We start from the raw sequence: 7277 nt of genomic DNA on the forward strand, positions 1-7277 counted from the left end.
ATTTTTAAGTTTACTTTGTGAAGAACTACCACGCCAGAGGGTTTCAGGTAGTATTTGCCACTTTGCTTGTGGTGTGGAGAAAGGAATGGTGGGTGACTGTACCACAAACACGCCTGTCTCACTAGACTTGGGATCAAAGGAGTTTGGTCAGGATCCTAGATTCACCATTGATTACTATGTATTTTGGGATGAATGACTTAATCTTCTCACTCTGACTTTTCTGTAACCTCATGTGTTAAATGAGATGATCTCTAGAGTTTCTATTCCTATGTAGTTTAAATTAAATAAAGGACACAGATCAGTTATTACTTCCTACTTTACAAAAGGAATATGTGTTCCTTATAGAAAACACAGGTAGCAAAGACTTGGAAATTTCTTTCCCTTTTATCAGTCCATGATTCTTTATAACCTCATACACAAAGTCAATGATTGTTAGAGCAGAGAGACAGGGTGGCAGTTATCTTGCCCAACACACCTGTTCCTCTTAACAGATGAGGAGACTCGGATATGACCTGTCCAATGTTACACAGCATACTTTGCTGTGCACATCACTGTGCTCGAATAGTTTAAAACGTCTTGTCCTCTAATTGTTTGCAAATGGCACTTTGTAATCTTCACCTTGAAAGCGTTCTACAAAAGTATGAACTTGACACCATAATTTCCCTATGTAGATATGCTTGGTTGTGCTTTCTTCTCAAAGGGAATCTTTGTGGATTTGTTTATAGGTTGCTGTATCCAGTTGTTGGTGTCTCCAGAAAACACAAATAATTACCCAAGGATCCCTGCACATCTGCACATCTAATTTAGCCCGCTGTGTTTACTTTTGCTCACTCTAAGACCATCACAGTGGCCCTTCTTGGGTTCTTAGTTCTTTAGTCAGTGTGGTGGCAGCTGTTTTCCTAAATAAAGAGGTGGCCCTATTTAATTTGACCATCGGTATCTGCAGCAGACACAGGACGGGGTCTACTGACTCCATCAAATCAACATCATGAGAGGAAAAAGCCAAGCTTACAGGGTAGGGGAATATAGACGGTCCTGGACCAATGAATGCTGAAGCTGGGGTAGGGATGATGCATGGGGACAGCTTAGGGTTCTCTTCTTCCACTGTCAGTCACACACATAGTGCAGGTATCTTGTCATTCTTATTTCTTTGCCATCCAACCTGATGCTTCCACTAGAGTCTTAGAGTGTGAAGAGAGCCATGACTAAAATGCTGCTCCCTCCCCCAATACTCACATTCATTTCAAGTGACATTTATGTTGCCTCAGCAATTGCAAAATATCATATTGTTTTAGATAGACTTCTTAGAAATAACTATTTATTTCCTTACGCTGTCTCCTTCTGTGATAGGAACTTTTCTTTTTCTACAAACAGGAAATAGAAATCTTCCATTTGTTGGCTCTGTTTGTTTGTATTCCCTGAAGAAGCAATATTTGTGGACGAAACAGTGGCATACTAAGCAAAATAAAGCATTAAAAGTACAGTAGTTATTCACACTTTTGATTACTGCTAAGTAGACACTTTACTACTCTAGTTTATAGTTTATAGCCATTGGCCAGTCTTAACCTCATTTCAGATATTCATATTTTTATCTGAAAAATTTCAACACATTTTTAGTATGTTTTCCTTTTTCCTAACAGTTATTTCTTTTCTCAAAAATATTTCTCAAAAATAAGACTGAATATTATTTTTAAAATATTTTGTTTGGATCATCAAGTATACTCCATAAAGGGGAACTTGCACAGGATAAGACTGTACTCCATAGAAATTTCAAATAAAGATCTTACAATCTCACAATCAATATGATCCTCATCTTTTAGCACAGTGCTTGTGTTTCAATAAAATATTTAAACACATGAATGAAAGTGGAATACTTTAACCTGTCATCCGGGTATTTTGTCAATGCAATCTTTTGATAGTTAAATACACCTGAATTGTCCATCTTCACCCAGTTGTTTGGTATTAAATAAATACAACCTTCAGATGCCATAATTCCTTGAAGTAAGAGTCGGGAACTGATGATCTGGTTGCAGGGAGATGAATTCTGTTGGTTTATTGTCTTTCTGAGGCTAACATAATAACATCCAGCGCCTTGGAAGTCTCAACCACTCACAAGTTATAATAAGTAAATGTTTTCTTTGTTTTTCTTTCTTACTTTAAAAATAATGGAGTACCTTCAAGTCAGTCTAAAACCTGTAGTTATTTTTCATATGATTTATTCAAACTAAAAGAAACTAGGTAAGAGCATGCAAGTAACTCTAAACTAGATACTGGTCCCTGATCCATTAGTGGAAGCTGAATATAGGTTCCAATAAAACATTTAGTAAGTAGCTGGGTAATACAGGACAGGTCTCTTTCAAGCCTATTTCCTGTTTACATAAGCATCCTAGTCTAATTTTAATTAGCATCCCGAAATCAGCCTTAATTAGTACTTATATTTTGGTTATTTACTTCAGTTAAGACAGCACACTTATGAAGAAAAGTTCTGTATATATGGAAATCTGAAGATAATATTAAAAATTAAGAGAGATGTTTTTTCCTCTCCTCTCCTCTCCTCTCCTCTCCTCTCCTCTCCTCTCCTCTCCTCTCCTCTCCTCTCCTCTCCTCTCCTCTCCTCTCCTCTCTCTCCCTTCCTTCCTTCCTTTCTTTCTTTCGCAAAGATTTTTATTAAAGCTAAAGTACAGGTCTCTTATGAGAGGGGGTACCCGAAAGTGGGATGCCCCAAGAGATGATAGCACTACCATCTTAAGAGTGAAGGAGTCTAGCGAGGAGAACATCTGTTAAGTGGTAGAATACCTTTGCTTGTTCCTTTTCTAAATATCTGTCTTAAGTTCCACTTAAAATAAAACAATGATGCATTTCAGTTACATTTGTCAAATGAACACTGCAGAGTATAAGGATTAAATTTTGAAGCCATACTAAATCAAAGAAAAACCCACAAATGCTGAAAAGTCAAATTTTGTGGGATTGTTTTGGTATGGGAACCTGGCAAAGAAAGGAAAGACTCGTCTTTCAAAACAACTACCAAAACAATTAATTTGTAAAGAGTGTAATTTTTTTCATTTTTAAAAATTTCAATTACCAGTTCAATTACCATTGACATACAACATTATATTAGTTTCAGGTGTACAACACAACCTAATGATTAGACATTTATATACCTCACAAAGTGATCACCCTAATAAGTCTATTATCCAGCTGACACTGTACATAGTTATTACAGTAATTATTGACTATATTCCTTATGCTGTACTTTACATCCCCATGACTATTTTTTGCAATTATAGTTGACATTCAGTATTATTTTATATTAGTTTCAGGTGTACACTGTAGTGGTTAGACATCACTTCATAAATTATATAAATAATGTAATTTTAAAAGAAGACAAACCAGAAAATATTTTGAGACCCTTAGTAACGGGATGGATGGTCAAGAGTGAGTTCTGGGGCTTGAAGCCTTGACCAGCCTTGTTGGTTAGATCTTGTTCTTATTCTACTTTGAGAAAAGGAAAAACAAAACTCATTTCCAGAGGGTTGGTTGTGTTCCAGCTGCTGCAATCAGAAGTTACCCTGAGTTGTCTCATTTAAATGTCATTACTATTCCATAAGTCAGATATTATTGTGCCTATTTTTGAGGTGAACAACAAAACTGACATTCAGAAAAGTTCAGTCCCTTTACCGAGGCTATTTAGCTAGTAACTACTGAGACAGAATTTGAACCCAACACTTACTCCAGAACCCATGCTCTTCTCCCTATAGCAAGATGCCTTTACACATTTTGCAGCTTCAGGAAGTTGGTCTGAATCCATAAGGCAGAGGATAAAGTGGAAGGTTCTAGGTGGAGGTCAGGAGGTCAGGAGGTCATGAGACAGTGAGGCAAGGTGACCTGGGATGGGCCATCGGAAGGGCAGAGAGGATGGGGCGTCCTGCTCCTCCACGGCCCTGTCTGTGGTGCAGAGACATCATCCTCATGCTCCTCCTACTGAGGACTGCTGACCCGGAAGGGAGCACTCTGAGTCATGTTACTATGTAGATGGGACAATCCATAATTACCGTACGTCCTGCATTGAAAGCACCAATTACCCTGGGCTATTAATTTAAAGAGGTAAGATTTAGCAAATTCACTGAAGTAAAAAGACCATTTAAAAACAGAGTAGTTTGTATCCTTCTAACAGTTGCTGTATGATATCAGCCAGATGTTTCTATAAAGAAAAATCAAGTTGTTTAGATATTATAACTAAGTTGTATAGTGGTATAAAATACATTTTATTAACTGCCAACTTATTGATAGTAGTCTTTATGTTCTTGTTACTTTTATTGAGATAGGGTCTTATCCAGTCATTTAATAATGAAAACATGTTTGTTTGCTTAAATTTTTATCCATTTAAAGTTTATATCCATTTAGTAATGAAAAGCTGAAAGGGAGGCAGTAAAAGGAATAGGTATATTTTAATTTTTACTCCAATTTTACAGATGAAAATGGAGTATCTACTGTCTTTTTGACTATGAAGTGCCATTTAATGGGCCAAGGACAACAGTGGTCTTAAGTACATTTACCAAATGAGATAACAGCTAAAATCTGGATCTATAGTGGTAACTTTTTTCATTTGGGGTATATAAGGAACATGAGGACAGAATGCATGGCATTCCCACAAGGCTTACGGCCAAAAGGAAATTCGTCTATCCAATATCTCTAATTTTATCATTTTTTATCTTTGCAGAACATTTCTTCAGTGCGATATTCTAAATCTGTGTGTAAAAACAGCCATTGTGAGGCTAATTTGTGTCAGTTTTCTTGTGCAGTACCGGGTTTTCCCGAAAATAAGACCTAGCCGGACAATCAGCTCTAATGCGTCTTTTGGAGCAAAAATTAATGTAAGACTTGGTATTATATTACACTATATTACATTATATAAGAGCCAGTCTTATAGTAAAATAAGACCGGGTCTTATATTAATTTTTGCTCCAAAAGACGCATTAGAGCTGATTGTCTGGCTAGGTCGTATTTTCGGGGAAACATGGTAGCAATAGATGACATATTGAAGGACAGCTTCCCCTAAACTAAAATGTAATAATACTTAACCCATAGGTTTAACCTATAGGATAGCTACAGGTGTTTTTAGATGAAAGATAATTAAATCTCTTAGAAATCACTATCTAGGAAGATATTCCTAAAAAAAAAAAAAAAAAAAAAAAAGGAAAAAAATGGAGCCAGATGGCTCATCACCACCCACCAGGTCACAGTAATAAGTTAATTTGGACAAATTGCCACATACACACTCAGCCTTGGTGACCTTTAATTTCCAACAGCTTTAAAAGCATCCATTAAAGCAAACCAGAGGAGAAGGGACTATAAATAGCTGACAGTTTTTAGAAGGATTGTTTGAAGACTGGAGTCTTTGGTGCTTATTATACAAAACACTAAGAGTATGAAGCAGGAAGAAACAGTAAAAGGCAAAGCGATATTTAAAAACAGTAATTAAAATATTACCCATTTTCTGAATTTAAATGGAACCTATATTTGAAACTCTAAATGATTTATTTATGGTAAATCTCAAATACATCCTGTGAACATAAAACATTTAAAACCATGTAAAAATAGAAGATATCATTAATTTACTTAAGGATTCAAAGAATGTTGGAGGCAGAATCTATTGTGGTGTTTTGGCAGTGTAAGACGTTGTAAGATCAAGGTATATAAATCTTTCTTTAAAATAATCTTTTAAAGTCTCATTCACGTTTCCAACACTTACGGTTACAGATTCTTGATCTTCTGTAAATTTCAAGGATTATATTTATTAGTTCAATGCTTTTTAATAATCTCAGTTTGAGTTGTCTGACACCAGTGAATGGTGTTATTGTATTTTAACAAATGGAAGATGTGATTAAAAGATTCTGTCTGCTCCTCTTTGTAAACTGATGTTAAAAACAGAATAAAAATTTAAAATCCTTAGCCCACCAGTTAGGCTATCAATCTTGTCATACAGTTGCTTTACCCACACCCCTAGGAAATTACCTACAAAAATATCAATAGTGAACAAAATAAAAATAGTAATTCATCTGAGTGTATAATACCATAGATTTTGGATTCTTTTTAAAAAAATTATTAAACTCTGACAATATTCCTGTTACAACCCTGACACTGGTAAATCTTATTGTACTTGCTTTGGAGATGTATCCAAAAGAATAAATTAGGGATATTTAGCATAAATGTTGTGAGGGCAATGATTACCCCTTTTTATTATGAATTTGTTGAAATAAATACAACTTCAGATCAATATTGCAAGATCACCTCTAAAAGGATTTACTACTTGCCCAGATGAGTTGTTAGGTGCTGGAAAAAACAAAGCTAGAGCTATTTGTTTCTGGCTGTTAGGAGTCAGGGAGAAAGAGATGTGTTTGGTCCTGAAAATAATTCGACCTTTCTAAAATCAGACATGATTTTACTAACCAATGTCACCCCAATTCATTTAATAAAGATAAAAAAGAAATTTGTAAAAGTAAAAAGAAAAAGAAGTCAGACATGAAATACAAATCATTGAACCTTTTCAGATTTCAATTTTCACTCTGTGAAATCAATAGACTGATGGCTTAGCTGGCTTCAAGGTCCCTTCCAAATCTAATCTTTTATGATTTTATAAAACTTATTTTTATACAGAAGTCCTTAAATCCCTTCAGTTGTTTTGCTTGCTCTCCTAAGGGCTAGCAGCGCAGTGGACAAAACCATGCACAGTGACCCAGGGGTGTGTGCACATATGTTGTACAAGAGGAAGATAACACCTTCTATTGCTCAGGCTTCCATTTTTTTGGCCTTTCTGACCACACTGGAGAAATATTTGTAGTATCTTTAGAGGAGAGCATACAAAATCACACATCTCTTTCTGGGTTATAATTGATTATTTTTAAATAGTACAGACCTAATAATACATAGTATGTTGAAAGACTGAAATGAATGAACAGGTAAAAGCATTATTCTAACATTCTTTGGAGTAAGTTAATAGATATTGGGTAGCTCTATGATCATAAACATTTAGGTTTGCATTTATCCTCATTTTTACCCCAAATCAAGTTCTTTGCATGCTTGTGTGTGTATGTTATGTTAACGTATGTATTTATATTGTAGACAGATGTAGTTCATCTTTTTAAAGGGAATCTAAAAATATAGCTCTCTACATATACTCTCTATGATAATATAAAACTAAAATCTATCCGCTCACTAAAGTAATTTTGATCATCTTTCCTTGCCCTCTGTTAAACCTGTTCCTTGGCTAACCCACA

The sequence above is a fragment of the Rhinolophus ferrumequinum genome, chromosome 4 (assembly GCF_004115265.2).
Source record: "Rhinolophus ferrumequinum isolate MPI-CBG mRhiFer1 chromosome 4, mRhiFer1_v1.p, whole genome shotgun sequence".
In the NCBI taxonomy this organism is placed as follows: Eukaryota; Metazoa; Chordata; class Mammalia; order Chiroptera; family Rhinolophidae; genus Rhinolophus; species Rhinolophus ferrumequinum.